Source organism: Hypanus sabinus, chromosome 13 (assembly GCF_030144855.1).
Source record: "Hypanus sabinus isolate sHypSab1 chromosome 13, sHypSab1.hap1, whole genome shotgun sequence".
Taxonomy (NCBI): Eukaryota; Metazoa; Chordata; class Chondrichthyes; order Myliobatiformes; family Dasyatidae; genus Hypanus; species Hypanus sabinus.
This window is the reverse complement of record NC_082718.1, coordinates 25,298,768-25,320,069: the sequence shown is the minus strand read 5'-3', so window position 1 is coordinate 25,320,069 and position 21,302 is coordinate 25,298,768. Positions and strand designations below refer to the sequence as shown.

At 41.4% G+C, this 21,302-nt stretch overlaps 1 long non-coding RNA gene across 1 annotated transcript in view; it reads left to right on the top strand.

Annotated features, from left to right (window-relative positions):
• The first annotated feature begins 1,381 nt into the window (after window positions 1-1,381).
• LOC132403727 (uncharacterized) overlaps window positions 1,382-21,302 on the top strand; it is a 40,988-nt gene continuing 21,067 nt past the window's right edge. Inside the window, exon 1 of the long non-coding RNA XR_009515330.1 lies at window positions 1,382-1,636. This is a non-coding gene — a long non-coding RNA (uncharacterized LOC132403727). The remainder of the gene's footprint in view (window positions 1,637-21,302) is intronic.

Below are 21,302 nucleotides of genomic sequence, written 5' to 3'. Positions count from 1 at the left end.
CCCTCTTTCTTATTCTGGCTTTATCCCCCTTCCTTTCCCACCCTGATGAAGGTTCTTGATCCAAAACATCAGCTGTTTATTCCTTTCCATAGATGCTGCCCTACCTACTCAGTACCTCCAGCATTTTATAGATGTTACTCTGAATTTCCAGCGTCTGCTGAATCTCACATGTTTTCAAAAGGTGATGCCTCAAAAAGGACATGCACTACCATCAGGGAGGAGGTACAAGAGCCTGAGGACTCATACTCAACATTTTAGCAACAGCTTCTTCCCCTCTTCCCCTCATGTATACAGTACTTTCATTGCAATTTATATTTTTTTACGTATTTCACTGCACTACTGCTACAGAACAACAAATTTCATGCCACTTGCCACTGATAGGATTTAATCGTTCCTGCCACTATTTACATTTACCTGCACTTTAGTGCTAATTCCTTGGGAGCCTTACGCACACTGCGGCAGAATTTACAAGGGCTCTTTGGCAGTGCAGAGTCCTCTACCTCCACTCCTTCTGCATACTTCTGAATTACTTTTGCACCATTTGAAAAAACACATAATTTACAGTGGGGTTGATGGGCTGAACAGCCTTCCCTCAGTCTATTATCAATCGCTCAGTCATATTGATCTCATTCACACACAGGAAACACAAAATGAATCATGTCTTCTGGGCTTACAAGCAGAGAATCACTGGCATTAAGCATAAGCCAAGCATTTTTAGCATCATTTTTCATTGATTTCACAATAATTGAACCACATTTCCTAAGTACAACAGTATAAAAACTCAATTAATTACACTCTACATGAGACAAGACAGTTCTAATCATTGCCAAATTATTTTATGTTTCTCAAAATAAGTATTCATTTAAACCACTCAATTAATCAGAAACTTAAAGCCTTTGACACTTTCACGTGGTTTATCAATTGACTTACAATCAGCAGGAATATAATTCTGTGGTTACTGGACTGTTTAAAAAACTGGTATCATGGGAGCATAATAATAACAGTTCATTCATGCTGTGTCAGCCCCGAGAAGACTCTCTCATGGCAGCTGGTTGATAAAACTCAGATGCCTGACATCAAGGAAACAAATCTCCATTAAAGCTAATGAATCACCGATTAATGCCGCTTTTCATTTGACCTCACTGAGCCATTTTATTTCTTTGCCCTGGACAATTCTGGAGAGCATTGGGCAGTAGTCTTCAATGCATGCTTGTCTCAGTCAGTATGCACTGACCATTGCGAAGTTGGTCTTGCTTCACTGGCTAACCCTCTGATTTATTTTTCAATGGCTTATTTATGAACCTAAATTGCGAGTGCTTGTTATTGTAGCCCAGCGGGTAGTCCACACTTGTAGGCAGGGAGGTGTGTGTGTGAGTAGAAACGCCCCCTAGAATCCATCGACACACAACCACATCCTCACTCACCCACACACACTCAGATCATATGGACACATAGATACACACCAATACTCAGATCCATATCCATCCATATCCATAGACACACACACACACAAACGTAGATACACACCGTTACATAGATCCATCCACAAACATACATAAGCAGACAGAAAGACTCACACACACAGTGATAGTCACACCCATTCATGGATGGAATTACAAGGAAAACTGCTCTGAAGGTAAGTTGTACAGTAAACGTTGAACACTGCAGCTGACTGCCGCACTTGATGATTTACATTTGACTTGCTCGTGCAGGAGTGACTCAATGTTGCTCTTCCTCGGCACCCCAAGCTTCTGGTGACAGCACTGGCATTAGCTCCAGAGCCTTGAAAAAACCCTAAACTGCCGTACATCTTTCTGAAGCTATTTTTTACTGGCAGGAAGGGAGCTAATTATCTCTTTGTAAGAGCCACTACTGCTGACCTCCCTTTATTACCTTTTTTGTTGACTGCTCAGCAGTCACAGAGCACACCGCTAACACCACAACTCTAACAACCTGAACCCATCAGACCCTCGATGGAGATAAAGTTTCTCTCCTTGAAGGGAGCAAGGATCACGTCACCATTCGTTTATCCAACGAGTTTCATCCGGCTACCGTGGAATTCAATCCAGTGAACATAAAAGGTTCTGTTATCTGACTCCAGCATCCCACTCTGCAGTGAAGGTCTGTCTTCAAGGCGTCCTTGGTGGTAGCACACACATGGGAGATGTATGGGGGGTGGGGGGTGGGAGGAGTTCAGTGCTAGCAGTTAGCAATAAATGCATGTGAGATTTGCTTAGCAAATGTATTTTTCTCAATACTTCAATATTATATTGGAGGCTCCTGAAGTTGGTAGCTCATCCAGGAGAAGGAAATCTCTGATCTCAAACCTGTGCTGCCTTGTGGCTGTACTCACTCATGGGGAAGTCTATGAGAGTAAATTTCAAGGGAAAAATCTGGAGCTGGAGTCCCTAAGGCAGTCCTACATTGAGTTCAATGCTGACTGGTAACTCCTGCGATGCCGCTGGTGCCGAACTGGATCAGTCTCGGCCGTTCCATATAACATATAACATATAACAATCACAGCACGGAAACAGGCCATCTCAGCCCTCCTAGTCCGTGCCGAACTCTTAATCTCACCTAGTCCCACCTACCCGCACTCAGCCCATAACCCTCCACTCCTTTCCTGTCCATATACCCAATATAACCATATAATCCCTTGGGTTCCTCAGATGTGTGGAGAGAGGAAGTCAGTTACATGGGCAACAGCTTCTCTCCATATTGTACTACGCAGGCTTGCGTATCTAGACAGATAGGACACAACATCCGTGGTCAACCTCGACCAATGGAGGCCTCACTCACTCACTGACATTGGAAGTGAAAGCAGAGTTGAGGGAATCTGAATCAGAAACAGGTTTATTATCACTGGCACGTGACGTGAGATTTGTTAACTTAGCAGCAGCAGTTCAATGCAGTACATAATCTAACAGAGAAAAAAAATAATAGTAATAACAAATAAAATAAAAATATAATATTATACAAGTAAATCAATTATGTATATTAAGTAGTTTAAAAAAAAAGTGAGGTAGTGTCCAAAGATTCAATGTCCATTTAGGAATCAGATGGTAGAGGGGAAGAAGCTGTTCCTGAATCGCTGAGCATGTGCCTTGAGGCTTCTGTACCTCCTACCTGATGGTAACAATGAAAAAAGGGCATGTGCTGTGTACTGGAGGTCCTTAATAATGGATGCTGCCTTTCTAAGACACCACTCCCTAAAGATGTCCTAGTTGCTTTGTAGGTCAGTACCCAAGATGGAGCTGACTAGATTTACAACCTTCTGCAGCTGCTTTCAGTCATGTGCAGCAGCCCTTTCATACCAGACAGTGTATTTGTTGACATGCCAAATCTCTTCAACCTCCTAATAAGGTGTAGCCGCTGTCTTGCCTTCTTTATGACTACATCAATATGTTAGGACCAGGTTAGATCCTTAGAGATCTTTTCTCTCAGAAACTTGAAGCTGCTCACTCTCTCCACTTCTGATCCCTCAGTGAGGATTGGTATGTGTTCCTTCGTCTTACCCTTCCTGAAGTCCACAATTAGCTCTTCCGTCAGCTCCTCCTGACATTGAGTGCCAGGTTGTTGCTGCAGCACCATTCCACTAGTTGGCATATCTCAGTCCTGTACGCCCTCTCGTCACCACCTGAGATTCTAGCAACAATGGTTGTATCGTCAGCAAATTTGTAGATGGTATTTGAGCTATGCCTAGCCACAAAGTCATGTGTGTATAGAAAGTAGAGCAGTGGGCTAAGCACACACCCCTGAGGTGCGCCAGTGTTGATCGTCAGCGAGGATATGTTATCACCAATCCGCAGGGATTGTAGTCTTCCGGTTAGGAAGTCGAGGATCCAATTGCAGAGGGAGGTACAGAGGCCGGGGTCATAGTCATAGAATCATACAGCCATACAGCACAGAAACAGGCCCTTTGGGCCAACTTGACCATGCTGGCCAAGATGCCTGCTTTTAACCCGCATTATTCGAAACCCTTCCTATCCATGTACCAGTCTATCTTTTAAAAGTTGTTACTGTGCCTGCCTCAAATATTTTCTCTGACAGCTCATTCTACATACATACTACCCCTGTGTAAAAGAAAGAAAGTTTAAAGATTAGCTTTATTTGTTACATGTACAGTGCATTAAAACATGCAGTGAAATGCATTGTTTGTGTCATTGACAAACACAGATTGGGGGCAGCCATCAAGTGCTGTTATGCCTCAGGCACCAACAGAGCATACTTACTAAATCAAATACATCATCTGTTTTTTGCAGTGGGAGGAAACCAGAGCACTCAGAGGAAACCCACGTGGTCAAGGGGAGAATGTAGATACTCTACAGGCAGCAGTAGGATTTGAACCCTGACCCTCCAGTAGCTGGTGCTGTAAAGCATTCTGCTAACTGTTATGCTACTGTGGTGCACTTTTACACTCTGAGCTCCTATTAAATCATTCCACTCTCTTCTTAAGCCCTCTAGTTCTTGATTCCCAACTGTAGGAGAAAGACTTAGTGCATTCATCCATTCATCAGCGGCTTGGTTTGAAAGCTAGAGTTGTGCAGTGGAGATTTACTCTCTGTTGTCCTGGAGAAATGTTTCTCTGCATGCAACTGAAATAGGTTTGCATGTTTTGTGACCATCTCAGTTTATGCTCAGATCTGCTTTTCTTCATTGAAGTGATTGAATGGAAGAGTGAAGTATAGATTTAAATATAAAGCATAGACTTTAGATACTTAGAGACTCACAGAGTTTGGCTTTTTTAATCAACATGTGGAATTCCAATTTCTTCTATTTGCCTTGAGAACTCAAGGAGCATCATGTATGACCACAGACTTTTGACCTTAGGACAGTTTTATATACTGTAAATTATCTGCTCTTTTTGCTATATTTCCTTAAAGAAAAACTTTTATTCAGATAATACCTTATCAAAACATTATCAAAATTCCTGTAAACATCTGGAAATACTAGAAAAAATAATGAAAACACTCAGTAGGTCGGGCTGCATCTTTAGAGAGAGAAACAGGGTTCATCTTGCTGGTCAAAGGCACTTTGTCAGAACTGGAAAAAGGATAAACAAGTTACTTTAAAGATGCAGAAATGTGAATGGGGTATGTATAAGGCAAAGAGAATACTTCTGCTAAGGTCAAGCTAGAGTTGTATTTGGAATAAGTTGCAGAGGCAGCTGGAGAAAGAGAGAAGGTGAACAAAAGTCATGAGATATCAAAGTCAAAGTCAAGTTGAATACATTGCCGTATGCACAAGTACTTCTGTGCACAGGAGCAATGAAAAAAATTAGATGCAGCAGCATCACAGGCCCAGAACATTATATAAGTGTCATTCATAAGTAAAACATAACTTAATCATAAATGAAACATAATTTATAGTACAAAAAAAATTAAGACTATTTCTGTTTTAGTGCAAAGTGATCAAAGTGGTCATAGTGTTGTTGTGATTAGGGTTGTTCAAGAATAGTTCAAGAACAAACGGTTGAAGGACAGTAGCTGTTCTTGAACCCGGTAGTGTGCGACTTCAAGCTTCTCTATCTCTGGTCTAATGGTGACTACAAGAAGGTGGAGTGGTCTGGATGGTGGGGATTTTTGATGAACAATGTTGCCTTCCTGAGGCAGCGCCTCTTGGAGATACTACTGATGGTGGGGATTGCAGTGTCTATGATTTATTAGGATGAATCCACTACCTTCTGCAGCTTCTTGCATTCATAAGCTTTGGAATTGCTGTATCAAATCATAATGCAACCGGTCAGAACACTTTCAAAGGTACATCAGTAGAGGTTTGTTGGTGTTCAGTGACAGGCTAAACTTCCTTACCTTCCTAATGAAATAAAGATGCTGTCATACTTTCCTTGTAATTGCATCCATGTGCAGGGCCCATACTAACTAAATTAAAGATGGGGGTAAAGAGAATGTGAAAAAGTGGTAAGTGCAGAGCTGGAGGGAACAGCCAATGAGACAGGCTGCACCTGGAGAGATACACTTAAGCAACCTTATCAGCATGGAGGAGTTGGGCCAAAGGGTCTGTTTCTAAGCTGTATGACTCTAAAGGGGAAAGACAATTTATAACAAATGGTTGAAAGAGACAAATACTTGGCTTATTATGGATGGTGGTCCAGACAATGGCACCCTCCTAGAATGATCAAGAAGAAAAAAAAATTCTGCAGGCAGCTAACTAAAGATGTGGTAAATGGAACTGAAGGAACTTGAAGCCACCAGTGTTGAGAGATGATAATCAGAACTGTGTGATAGGTATGAATCAGTAGAATTCACCAGAAGTATTCTTTCCCAATTTTCAAATTCAGAGGCTTTTGGAAGAATTTAAATTTGGCTCACTCTTGGAGGGCATAAATATACTCAATGATTCTAGGGAGAGAAGAACCTTTGTTGAAAGCACTCTCCAATCCTATCAAATGGAAGCAGTGGAGGCTATGTCAGTAAATATATTTAAGACAAGATTGGGGAACTAAGGGTTTTGGGGAAAAGGCAGGTAGGTGAAGCAAAACCCATGGCCTGATCATCCATGATCTTATTGAATGGCTCGACAGGCCAGATGGCCTACTCCTGCTCCTATTTCTTATGTTCTTATGTTCTATCCACACTGTGCTTGCATTCTTGAAGGGGCAGTGCACAACTACTGTCTACATCAACGGTGTTGAGATTGAAAGGGATGGGAGCTTCACATTCCTAGATGTGAACATTGCCAATAACCTAATTATGGTGATGTTATGGCCAAGAATGCTCAGCAACACCTCTTCATCCCCGGGAGGCTAATGAAATTAGACATTTCCCAGTCAACTCTTTTTAATTTTTATCAATGTGTCATAGAAAGCATTCCGTCTGGATGTTTAACAGCTGGGTCTGGCAAATGCTCTGCACATGACCATAAAAACTGCAAAAAGTTATGGACACACCACCTCACATCACAAGATTCAGCCTCCCCTCTATCATCTGTCTATTCCTTTTGCTACTTTGAAAAAGTAGCCAGCATAATCATAGATCCCACCCTCCCCCTGGACATTCACTCTTCTCCCCTCTCCCAGCAGGCAGAAGATACAAAAGCCTGTAGCACATACTACCAGGCTCAAGGACAGCACTTATCCCACTGTTATCAGGCCCTTGAATGGATTTTATGTATGATGAAATGTACTCGGCCTCACAATCTACCTCATTATGATCTTGCACTTCATCATTTACCTGTGCTGTACTTTTTTTGATAGCTTTTATACTTGATTCTTTAATGTTATGGTTGCAATGATTTGATCTCTATAAACAATATACAATACAAAATTTTCATTGTATTTAGTACTTATGACAGTAATAAACCAGCACAAATACCACCAAAATTATATCATTACTCTGTCTGAAGTATTTCACAAGCCATTTGCTTCCTTACCATCCCACTGGAAAACAGCTTACAAATGCAAATGAACTGCCTGAGAAGTTCGCAATTAGCCATGAATATTTATGGTGTTGTCAACAAAGTGCCAGAAATAACCGAGGGATAAAACTAGCTGCCCAGTGTATACCCACAAGTTAGAATGATGAATGTGCTCTCGTTTTTTTTCCAGCACGATAGTTTTCCCAACCAGCCTGCAGTTGGGCTTATAAAAGAGAATCGTAAGTCAAGCTTGCAGGAATGAATTCAAGTCCTTTCTAATAAGGTGTCAAGTTAAGTCTGCAGATGAGTGTATGCATTCTGGTGAAAGGAAGACACTTTAGTATTCTGTCCATCTGCAACACTTTGAAACTCAAAGACAGATTGAAAGTGGAAGGGGGAGGTTGAGTTGAATTAAATTATGAATTTTCAATAACTTTAGAGAGGTTGGAGGATCAAAAGAATTCATGTAGGTTTTCAGTCATTGTCAGATTATGTAGTGATTCATTGGGGTCATTTCTGTTTCTTTGTGAAGCAAAACAACAGGCAGAAGAGGTCAATTTCACTAATGTCTGTCATAGCTCTGAAATTATGGCCTTTCTAAATAAATAATACATCCATGAGTAACAAAAATTGCCCAATTTATATCAGAACAGTGCAGCACAAATAAATAAGTTATGTTATAGAGAAAGTCACCTATTTCTCTTTTTTTTCTGTTGCTCTCTCTATCTGTCTCTCTCACTCACAAAGTAACATAGTTGATCAACAAACACACTGCCCATGATCTTAAATATTCATCGGCTCAAGCCCCAGCGTACAGTAGGTTTAGGGTGCACTGTTAAAAGAGGCAGACACGAACAAACGTGATCAGTATCATATTATGACTGTAGTCTCTTGGAATTAAAACCCATGCAGAAAAAGTTACTGTAGGAATTGTTGCTTTATACAAGGTATTTTATAAATAAAATATGTTTGGTTATTATTTTAAATTACCAGATATGCTTCAGTATTTTAGACAGCAAATGTGAAAAGATAGAGAGTAAAAACCTACCAATGTTTCTTTAACAGCAGTTGTCAAACACACAGCCTCTACTACCAAGAGAGCAATATCTGCAGATTCTTCTCCAAGTCATGCAGAAACCTGACTTTGAAATAAACGGCCCCATCTTCAGCATTGTCACCGATGTGACAGAACTTTTAGAATCATACAGATGGCAAGCAGTCCATTCAACCTAACTTGTCCTTGCTAACCAATCTTAATCCCATCTCTCAGCACTTGGTTTTGGTGGATTAGATTGTTCTTCAAATTGTTGTCTTTGCAGTTTAACAATTAATTGTTCATTTGTCTTTCAAGTAGTTCTTATATACATAAGATCATAGGACAATAAGATATATGGGAAGAATTAGGCTATTTGGCCTATTGAATTTGCTCCACCATTTCATCATGGCTGATCCATTTTTTCTCTCAGCCCCAATCTCCATATCCCTTCAAGCCCTGGCCAATCATGAATCGAATCAATCTCTGCCTTAAATATACATAAGGACTTGGCCTTCACAGCTGTCTGTGGCAACAAATTCCACAGATTCACCACTCACTGGCTAAAGAAATTCCTCTTCATCACCGTTCTAAAGGATGCCCCTTTAATTTGTGGCTGTATCCTCTGGTCTGAGACTCTCCCATCACAAGTGACATCCTCTCCACATCTACTCTATCAAGTCCTTTCACCATTCAATAGGTTTCAATGAGGTCACCCCCCATTCTTCAGAATTCTAGTGAATACAGGCCCAGAGCCATCTAAATGTTCTTCATGAAATAAGCCAGTCAACCCCGGAATCATTTTTGTGAACCTCCTTTGAACCCTCTCCAGTTTCAGCACATCCTTTCTAAAATAAAGGGTCCAAACATCTCACAATACTTTAAGTGAGGCCTCACTAGAGCTTTATAAAGTTTCAACATTATATCCTTGTTATTATATTCTAGTCCTCTTGAAACAAATGCTAACATTGCACTTGCCTTCCTCACCACAGACTCAACATGCAAATTAACCTTTAGGGAATCCTGCACAATGACTCCCAAGCCCCTTTGCATCTCTGTTTTATTTTTGCATTCAGTCTACGTTTAGAAAATAGTCAACTCTTTCAATTCTTCTACCAAAGTTCAAAACCATACTCTTCCCAACTCTGTATTCCATCTGTCATTTCTTTGCTCATTCTTCTTATCTGTCCTTCAGTAGCCTCTCTACTACCTCAAAACTACCTGCCCCTCCACCTACCTTCATATAATCTGAAAACTTTGCAACAAAACCTTCAATTCCTTCATCCAAATCATTGATACATAACGCTAAAAGAATGGGTTCCGACACAAACCCCTGTGGAGCACCACTAGTCACCGACAGCTAACCACAAAAGGCTCCCTTTATTCCCACTCTTTGCCTCCTGCCAATCGACCTCTGCTTTATCTATGCTAGATTCTTTCCTGCAATACTATAGCCTTGTGGGTTGTTAAGCAGCCTCATGTGTGGAATCTAGTCATAAGCCTTCTGAAAATCCAAGCACACAACATCAACCATTTCTCCTTTGTGTATCCTGCTTGTTATTTCTTCAAAGAATTCCAACAGCTTTGTTAGTCAAGCTTTTCCATTGACTAAACCATGCTGACTATAGCCTATTTTATCATGTGCCTCCAAGTACCCTAACACCACATCCAAACCATTGAGGCCAGACATACTGGCCTATTGTTCCCTTTCTTCTGCCTCTCTCCCTTCTTGAAGAGTGGAGTGATATTTGGAAATTTCCAGTCTTCTGGAACCATTCCAGAATCTAGCGTCTCTTGAGGGATCATTAATAATGCCTCCACAGTCTCTCCAGCCTCCTCTTTCACAACCCTGGCATGCACATCATCTGGCCCAGGTGACTTACCTAGCTTCAGATCTTTTAGTTTCCAAAGAACCTTCCCCTTCGAAAATGGCAACTTCACACACTTCTAACCCCTGACACTCTGGAACTTCCACTATGCTGCTAGTGTTTTCCATAGTGAAGATTGATGCAAAATACTTATTCAGTTCATTCACCATTTCCTTGTCCCCCATTACTATCTCATTTTCCAACATCGTTTTCCAGCGATCCAATATCTATTCTTACCTCTTTTATACTTTATGCATCTGAAGAAACTTTTGGTATCTGCTTTAATATTATTGGCTTGATTACTTTCATATTTCATCTTTTCCTTCTGAATGACTTTTTAGTTGCCTTCTGTTGATCTTTTAAAAGCTTCCCAATCCTCTACTTCCTACTGATTTTTGCTCTATTATATGCCCTCTCTTGGCTTTCATGTTGGCTTTGACTTATCTTGTTAGCCACGGTTGTGTCATCTTTCTTTTAGAATACTTCTTCCTCTTTGGGATATATATATATATATCCTGTGTCTTCTGAAATGCTTCCAGAAATTCTAGCCACTGTTGCTCTGCTGTCATCACTACTATTGTTCTTTTCCAATCAATTTTGGCCAACTCCTCCCTCATGCCTCTATAATTCCTTTTACTCCACTCTAATAGTGATACATATGATTTTATCTTCTCCTTCTCAAATATGAGAGTGAATTAATTCATATTATGGTCACTTTTCCCGAAGAGTTCATCTACCTTGAGCTCTCTAATCAATTCTGGTTCATTGCAAATGATCCCCTAGTGGGCTCAGCCACGAGCCACTCTAAAAAGCCATCAGGTACTATAGACATTCTAAAAATTCCTCTCTTGGGATCCAGCACCATTCTGATTTTTTCAAACTACCTGCATATTGAGGTCCCCATGACTATTTTAACATTGCCCTTTTGGCATGTATTTTCTACCTCCTGTTGTAATTTGTAGACCACATCCTTATTATAGTTCTGGGGTCTCTATGTAACTCCCATTAGAGTCATTTTAGCCTTGTAGTTCCTTAACTCTACCCATAATGATTCAACACCTTCTGACCCTATGTTACCCCTTTCAATAATTTGATTTCACTTTTTAACCAACAGAGCCATGCCACTGTTCTGCCTACTTGCCTGTCCTTTTGATACATCCTTAGATGTTAAGCTCCCAGCTATAATCTTTTTTCAGCCATGATTCAGTGATTACTATGACATTGTACATGTCAATCTGTAGCGGTGCTACAAGTTCATCTACCTTATTCTATATACTGTACTGCACACATTTAAATATAACACCTTCAGTCCTGTATTCACCCTTTCCAATTTTGTCTTCCTTCTACATTCCAGCAATTTGGTCCCATCAACAGCCTGTCCCAGCTAGGACTCTCGCTGCATACTGCCTTTGTTTATAAACCAATAACCTCATCCTCAGCACTGTCACACTGGTTCCCATACCCCTGCCAAATTAGTTTAAACCCTTCCAAACAACCCTAGCAAACCGGCCACAAGGATATTGGATCCACTCAGGTTCAGGAATAACCCATCCCTTTTGTATAGCTCGTAACTTCCCCAGAAGAGATCCCGATGATACATAAATTTGAACCCTTACCCCCTGCACCAGTTCCTCAAGCTATTACCATGGAGATTCTGCCTTTCAGCTTTCGACATAGTGCTCTAAAATCTCTATTCAATGTCTCCTCACCTTGTCTACCTATGCCATTGGTGCCAATATGCACCTAGACTTCTGGCTGTTCACCCTTGCCCTTGAGAATGCCATAGGCCCAATCTGAGGCATCCCTGACCCTGGCACTAGGGAAGCAATTTACATTTGGGTGTCTTTGTCACACCCACTGAATTTCATTTCTGTTCCTCTAACTATGAAATATTATCAGCACTGCAGTCCTCTTCACCTCTCTGCTCTTCTGAGCCACAGCGCCAGACTCAGTGCCATAAACCAGGTTACTATGGTTACCCTCTGGTAGGCCATTCCCCTCAACAGTCTTCACAGGTGTACTCTGCATTGGCTGTGCCTTCCCTCGCTTCTCCTGACAGTCACCCAGTTACTTGTGTCCTGCAGTCTAGGGGTGGCTACCTCCCTGTAGCTCCTGTCCATCACTTCTTCATTCTCCCATGTGAGTCAATGCTCATGCCGCTCCAGTTCCTTAATAGATTCTCTTAAGAGCTGTAGATGTGTTATTCTGGGAGACCTCCAGTCTCCCAGACTCTACTCACAGTACAAAACACTGCCCCTGGAGCCATTCTCTCTACACTACGTTGCTCTAACAGATAAAGAAGGAAGAAATCAGTACAAAAAGAGAGGAACTTTCCAGAAGCTTTACCTCGCCCAAGTCTGATTTTGCCTAAGCCTTACACAGCAAAGCTACTCTAAGTACTGTTACGCTCACACCAATGGCTGTTCTGCTTGCACTTGCAATATTTTTATTCATCCTTTCTAATGAATCCCTCTCATTGATTGGTCACCGCCCAACTCCGTGAAGCTCCGCCTTGCAAATCTTGATAGTGGACCTGATTGAAATGGTAGCTCTATTTATGCAATCCCTCTCGTTGACTGGTCGTAGCCCAACATATAACTTTTCAGTATGTTTCCTGGTGGTCACTGTATGTTTGTGCAGTTGTTCAGTGTGTCTCCTAGTGGCTACATTTGTGTGATTCTGGAAAGCTTTGGAAGCTTTTTCTGGAACTGTATTATTTGAGTAGGAGCTTTCTCATTTGGTGACTCTTATCTGTGAATTTGAATGGATTTTTTAATCTACAGTACGTAGTTTGAAAAGATCTGACTGTGCAGCAGCGCCATCTTTTGACTCTCCCTCTCTTCAATTAGTAGACCTCAATCACTGTCTGTTTGCAGCTTTTGTGATGGTGAAGCAATAAGTTTTGTGCTATTTTATTGACTTCTATAAGAACCTTGGATTAAACCATCAGAAATCAACAGTCAAAGGGTCATAGTTGAAAATTCAAATCTATCCTGAGATTTATTGAGTCAATGACGACCTACACACAAAGATTGAAAAACAACTGGCATGCAATAAGTAGTAGAGTCCTGGAAAGTGAATCCAAAGGTTGTGGAATCATTTCAGGGTTGTGGTGAGTGAAATTATACACATTGTTTCAGCAATCTGATACTTGCAGGGTAATAACTGTTCCTGAACCCAAGGCTCTTTTTTATCTCCCTCCTGATGACAGCAGCAAAAAAGAAGGAATGGCCTGGATGGCAGGGGCCCTTGACAATGGATACTGCTTTCGGGTGGCAGCACTCCTTGTAGATGCGCTCAATGGTGGAAAAAGATTTGCCTGTGATGGACCGGGCTATGTCCACCTCTTTCTGTAGGCTTTTCCATTTTGGTAGATCAACTGCTCCTCCAGATGTTTTACAGATGTTCTCAGCAACCCAGCTTCAGCTGCTGTCTTATACAGGTACTAACAGCTCTCTGAGTGAAGCTCCCTGTCATATCACCTCTAAATCTCTTCCCCTTACTCTGAATCTATGTCCTCCCGATTTATCTACTTCTGATGTTGGGGGAAAAGTTTTCTGTGCTTTGTTCTATCTGTGCCGCTCATCTTTATATATACCTCAGACATGTTCTCTCTTAACCTCTTCCACTCCAGGAAGAACAGAACTACTTCTCCGGTCTCTGCTCATAACCAAACTGCTTCATCCCAGGCAACGTTCTGGTGAAGCTCCTCTGCACCCTCCCATGCTATCACAACTTTCCAACGGCATGATCGGCAGATCGGAGTTCAGTACACTGGGTGAGGTCTGACAAAGGTGTTATAAAATTGGACCATAATGTCCCTACTTCTGTATTCAATGCCCTGACTAATTTATTAGGATGAGCTTGTGCCACTCAATTATACATGCGTGACCAATTAACTTACTGAACTGTAGGACTTTGACTATCATTTTGGAATGTAGGAGGAAATCAGAGTATCCAGCAGTGATGGGGAGAATATAGAAATTCCATACAGACACTGATGGATTGAACCTTGGCAGCTGGCTTTATAGTAGCATCGTGCTAGCCCCTATGCAACCATGCTGTTCACAAATCTCAAATAAAGAGTTGGAGCAATGAAGGCCAGTATCCCATTTTCCTTCTTAACTCTCAGCCCAGATGAAGATTCTTAACCTGAAACATCAACCGTCCTTCTCTCTCTCCTAATGCAGCCTGACCTGTTATGTTTGCTCTTTCCCTTCCTAACCACGTTATCTATATGGGTAGCCAATTTCAAGGATCTGTATAACTCTATAATGATATAATTTGCTTCAATGCCAAAGCCTCTTCAGCTTAAAAACAAAAAGTGGACAGATTGGACCAAAGGTCCTGTGGCTGTACTGTGTTCCTATATCACCATAAAAAGAGAAAATCTGCAGGTGCTGGAAATCCAAGCAACACACACAAAATGCTAGAGGAACTCAGCAGGCCAGGCAGCATCGATGAAGAAAAGTAGAGTTGACGTCTCTAGCTGAGACCATTCGGCAGGACTGTACTTTTCTTCATAGATGCTGCCCAGCCTGCTGAGTTCCTCCAGCATTTTGTGTGTGTTACTATATAACCACCATGTCTATTTTCTGTTTATATCTCAGATTTCCAGCATCTGTAGTTGTTTTTTTAAATTCTGAAACTGCATGATCAGATAGAATCGGGATAAACTTCTGCATGTAGAACTCAATCTTTCCTTTTCCTGATTTTTTTTCCCCCCAAAATTAGTCAATAAAAGAAAATCTGTGACTTTAGTAGACACTGCTGACTGATTATGGCTGAAAATTCTGTACTTGCACATCATACTGAGACGTTACTCACGGGAGTTACTCTGAAAGAGCAATACTGGTATGGACTGCATATCTGATACAAAGTATATAGTTCCACACCAGCAAAGACCTAACAGCACCCATGGGATTACAGAAAAGAATTCAAGTTGTCATTACTGACTTTGGTCAGACATGGCATTAAGTATTCCCCAATAGCTATTTTGATTTCACAATGTAATATTCCTTATAAAAAAGCATAATGTTATAAATATGAGAAAATCTGTAGATGCTGGAAATCTAATGCAATACACTTAAAATGCTAGAGGAAATCAGCAGGCCAGGTGGCATATATGCAAAAGGGTAAAGACAGAAGAGCAGCAGACAGATGTGATAGGCAGGCAAGGAGATAATGTGAGAGGGGAAACAGGGATAGTGATAATAGCGAAGAACTGGGGGTGCAATTAGTGGAAGTTTGAGAAATCGATGTTCATATTTTTATAAATATTTTCCAGTGCTGTTAGTTAACATAACAGCTATTTCATACACTCAGTTGCCACTTTATTAGGTACACCTGCTTGTTAATGCAAATATCTGATCAGCCAATTGTGTGGCAGCAACTCAATGAAGTTCAAGTTCAATTTTAGTGTCATCTGACTACATATACACAACCAAACAAAACAATATTTCTCTGGACCATGGTAAACCTTGTGCAGGATATGCTAGAGGTTAACCTTCAGGTTGAGTCTGTGGTGAAGAAATGAAATGCAATGTTGGCATTCATTTCTAGAGGTATAGAATATAAGAGCAGGGATGTGATGTTGAGGCTCTATAACACACTCGTGAGAAAACAGTTGGAGTATTGTGTACAGTTTTGGGCTCCCTATTTTAGAAAGGATATACTGACGTTGGAGAGGGTTCAGAGAAGATTCATGAGAGTGATTCCAGGAGTGAAAGAGTTACCGTATGAGGAACGTCTGACAGCTCTTGGGCTGTATTCCCTGGACTTCAGGAGAATGGGGGGGGGGGGGGGGGCGGAATCTCATAGAAACATTCAATATGCTAAAAGGCCTGAACAGATTAGATATGGCAAAGTTGTTTCCCAAGGTAGGGGAGTCTAGGACAAGAGGGTATGACTTCAGGATTGAAGGACGTCCATTGAGAACAGAAATGCAGGGAAATTACTTTAGTCAGAAGATGGTAAATCTGTGGAATTTGTTGTCACAAGTGGCCATGGAGGCCAAGTCATTGAGTGCATTTAAGGCAGAGATAGATAGGTTCTTGATTAGCCAGGGCATTAAAGGGTATGGGGAGAAGGCCGGGGATTGAGGATGACTGGAAAAATTGAAATCAGCCCATGATTGAAAGGCAGAGCAGACTTGATGGGCCACATAGCCTACTTCTGCTCCAATATCTTATGGTCTTAAACCCATGCAACATATATCACACACAATGCACAAACCAAAATCTTATACTGTAGGTAAGTTAAAAGAATGTAATTCAAAAAGCATGTAGTGAAAGTGCAGCATTAGTAAACAGTACACAGTACAGTAAACAACACGTTGTCCTAGAGACGAGACCATGGTTTTGTCAGGATATTCATTAGCCTCACAGCCTGAAGAAAAACGCTATTACCCAGTCTGACAATCCTAGCCCTGATGTTTCTCTTCCTCCTTCCTGAAGGAAGTGGGTAAAGAGATTGTGGGATGGGTAGTCGGGATTCTCAGCAATGCCTTTAGCTCTTCATCTGCAATACTCCTGGAAAATCTCAAATGGAAGGGAGGGAGATCCCAGTGATCCTCTCGGTAGATCTTACTGTCCTCTATAGGGCTTTTCAGATTCTGTACCACACAATGATGCTGCCAGATAGGACACTCTCAATGGTGCTCCAGTGGAAAGTTGTTAGAATGGTGGCAGTGAACCTTGCAAGACTCAATCTCCTCAGAAAGTCAGAAAGTGTAGATGCTACTGTGCCTTCTCGACTAATGACGAAGTGTTGTGGATCCAGGTTATATTATCCATAATGTGCACACAGAGGAACTTCATGCTCTTCACTCTCTCCACGGCAGAGCCATTGATGTACAATGGAGTGTCTTCAGTTTGTGCCTTCCTGAAGTCCACAATCATCGCTTCTGTCTTGTCCACATTGAGACTCAGGCTGTTGTTCTCACACCAGTTGACAAAGCTCTCTACCTGCTCTCTGCATGCCGACTCATCGTTGTTCTTCATGAGGTCAACCATTGTGGTACCATCAGCGAACTTGATGATGCAATTCGAGCTCAGTCTGGCAGTGCAGTCGTGAGTCAGCAGCGTGAACAACAGCAGGCTGAGCACACATCCTTGGGGGCCACCAGAGCTCAGTATGATGGAGCTTGAGATGTTGCTGACGAGATCCCGTTACGGAGAGGATCCTTGAGTCCCAACAAGGTCTTGTTACCTCTGAGGGACGATCGTGTTAAATGCCAACTTGAAGTCAATGAACAACATCCTGGCATATGAGACATCATTTTCTCGGAGGGACCAGACAGAGTGGAGGGCCGAGGCTCTAGCATCATCAGTGGATTGGTTTGTATGGCTGACAAGCTGCAAAGGATCCAGTGGTCATCTTATATGATCCATTACCAGTCCCTCAAAGCACTTCGTGATTGTTGAAGTCAGTGCACTGGGCGATAATCATTTAGGCTAGTTATAGTTGCTCTTTTAGGCACCAGAATGATGGTGGCTGCCCTGAAGCCTGTAGAGATGGAGGCCTGTTTCAGAGAGATATTAAAGATGTTCGTTAATCTCTCTATCAGCTGAGCCACATTGTCCCTCAGCACCTGACCAGATATGTTGTCCAGCACTGCAGCTTTGCATGAGTTTACTCTGGCTAGGGCCCCCTTCAGCATGGCTGCGGCCAGGCAGGGGGCATGTTCCTCAGGAAGAGAGCAGACTTTCCTCAAAGTCACATCATTCAATTGGCCAAATCACACATAGAAAGCTTCCAGCCTATCAGGAAAGGAGACGATACTGTCATTGACGCACAGGGTGGACTCGTAATCAGTTATAGCTTGTATACCTTGCCGCATGCATTGCATGTCCCTGGTGTCACAAAGGTATCTGTGGATTTTCTGTGCACACTCACGCTTTGTCTTTCTGATGGTACAGGGAAGTGTGGCTCTTGTTGACCTTAGAGTTATCCTGTTTCCTGATCTGAAAGCAGCATCCCAATTCCTAAGGAGTGGACAAACCTCTGCAGCCAGAGGTTCCTGGTTTGCCCTGGCAGTGTGGTGTTTAATCATGATAATGTCCTCAGTGTACTTTCCTATATAGCCAGTCACCGATCTCACATATTCATCAACGTGGACGTGAAGATCATTGTAGCTGCTTTCCAGAAAATGCTTCAATCTGTGCTTTTGAAGCAGTCCTGCTGCACTGAGGTGGCACTTTCTGACCAGTTCCTGATCTCCCTTTGCAGTGTTTTGACTTGTTTAACCAGTGGTTTGTGTGCAGGGATTAGTAAAATGGATGTGGTCTGAGTTTGCAAGGGGAGGACGGGGGATAGCCTTGTAGCTCCATGAACTTTGGGATAAACCAGGTCTAATATGTTCTCTCCTCTGGCTGTGAAGTTAACATGCTGGTAGGACTTTTGCTGGATTGTCTTAAGTTGGCATGATTGAAATCACCAACAACAATGGTGACACCTTCAGGGTGAGTGGCTTTGAGCTTGCAGATTGCACCATGAAGCTCTCACAGCACTTCCCCAGCACCAAGGGGTGGGACGTTAACAGCATAATCACAATGGCAGTGAACTCCTTCAATGCATGAAAGTATGCAGACATAGGCAAGAGTTCATATCAAACATCAGAATGGGGAAGAAATGGCTTTGATTGTGGGATGATGGTTGGTATCAGATGGATTGGCTTGAGTATCTCAGAAACTGCTGATCTCTTGTGTTTTCCGTGCACAATAGTCTCTAAGTCTAAAAGGGAATGGTACAAAGAAAACCAAAAAAAAAAAAAAATCCAGTGAGCAGCAGTTCTGTGGGTAAAAATGTCTCGTCAATAAGAGAGGTCAGAGGAGAATGGCCAAACTGGTTCAAGCTGAGAGGAGGTTGATAATAACTCAAATAGCCACGCATTTCAAAAGTGATGTACAGAAGAGCATCTCTGGATAAACAACACGTAGAATCTTGAAGTGGACGCAGTACAGCAGCAGAAGACGATCAGCACACACACAGTGGCCACTTTATTAGGTACATGAAATACCTAATAATATGGCTTCTTAGAGTATATCTCATGCTTAACAATATTTTATTAACAGCCAACAAAGTGAATCTTCTCAATCCCTATGAGACCTAATCTATGACACCATTGGCTTTGTTTTTGTAAATTTATAATTTTATCTGAGCCAACAAAAATGTTTTTATTAACGTTATCAACTTGTCATAAACAACATTGAAGAAAATCAAGTTAATGGTAAACATGCTATATTCAAAAGCATCACAAATATATGGACAGTAGTCAATCATAATACTTTGTCTATGGATTTCAAAACTAACTTCTGGGAATTAATATATACAGATATTTTCAGAAATAGTTTTGCAAATGAATTAAATTAGGTCTCACCTGACTAACGGCAACCTTTAAACTGCCTGTTTTCCTTTCTCATATGCCCTGGAGTAGAAGAAAATTCTAGCATATAAACAGATACCAATTAGTCACAGGAAACCTAAATATGTCATAATGGCAGGAAGTTAATGCATGAAGGAAAACCGGCAGTCAGATGGCCATTCTGGAGAATACCCACACACAGGGATGTATCTGCCATCGCTGGCTCCGATAAAACTCTGTATTGGCCAGTATCAAAGCAATGGTGTCACAGAATCGGTCTCATGGGTATTAGGAAGGCTCATCATAGTGACTATATCCGAGCCTTTCTTCACACATCCACTTACTTCCGATCTTCAGAATCCTCCCTTAATTCTTGCTCTGCTTTCATCCATGTTATCTCCACTTTTGCCATAATTTCCAGCAGCCCTATATATTCCCCTGTAATGAGTCATATGGGACAGAAACAAGACCTTCAACCACCCATGCCCATGCCGACCTTTTATCACTCATCTACATACACTAATCACGTTTGCCCAGACTAGGCCTTATCTACTTAAGTCCCTATCTACTCGATTTCTCATTCTCCCCACTTGCTTATCCCTGAACATCATTACGCTCCCATTAGTGACACTGCCTTTAATTGCCAAGGTGCTTTATGACTCCCTTTCCTTTTTAAAAACATCTTTAAAACTTGAAGTCCTTAAGCTTGGTATTTAAGTAACTGCTGAAATATGGGTAAATTATTGCTTTTTTAAATCTTTAATAACATTCTTGCAAACACCTTGAGTTTCATCCAAAAAAAGGGTTGCAAATGAAAGAAAAACTATTCAGCACAATTAACACACACACTTTAAAATTTAGGGCAGTGAAGTAGAGGCATAGCCTCAAATTTTTTACTTCCTGGGTTTGATCCTGAACTCCAATTTGCCAGTGTGGTGTTTGCATGCTTTCTCTAGCTGAATTTCCTCCAGATATTTTGATTTCCTCCCACATCCGGAAGACCTATGTGTTAGCCACTGTAAGCGTCCTAAATTTGCAGGCAAGTAGTAGAATCTGAGGGAATGTGGAGAGAATAACATGGGATTAATGTTGGATTTGAGTGAAAATGGAGGATTGATGACTGAAGGGCTCTAGTGGTTGTACCGCATGCTGCAATGAGATGATTGAATGTTCCCTAGTATGATTAAATGGACACACCCTCACAATCTACCTCATTACGGCCTTGCACATTTTTGTCTGCCTGTGCTGTACTTTCTCTGAACTCTGACACTTTGTTCTGCATTATTGTTGCTTTCCCTTGTACTACTTAAATGCACTGATGTGATGAATGGACCTGTACCGATGGCATGCAAAGCAATGTTTGTTACTGTACTACGGTATGTGTAATAATAATAAACCAATATGCAGTATCAATATACTGTGCTGCGTGACTTTAAGCTGCTATAAAAACTAAAGAAAATCTGCAGATGTTGGAAATGTGCAATAAAGGCAAAAAATTATAGAAACATTCAACCTGTCAGGCGTCATCTGCAGAGAGAAAAAAAAACAGGCCACAATTTATTCTCTTATGGCAGTGTCTATGTTACTCACAATCTCTGAAATTTATTTCCGTTGTGTTCTTTATATGTACCGTGCATTACTCATAAAGAACATATTCTGGAAG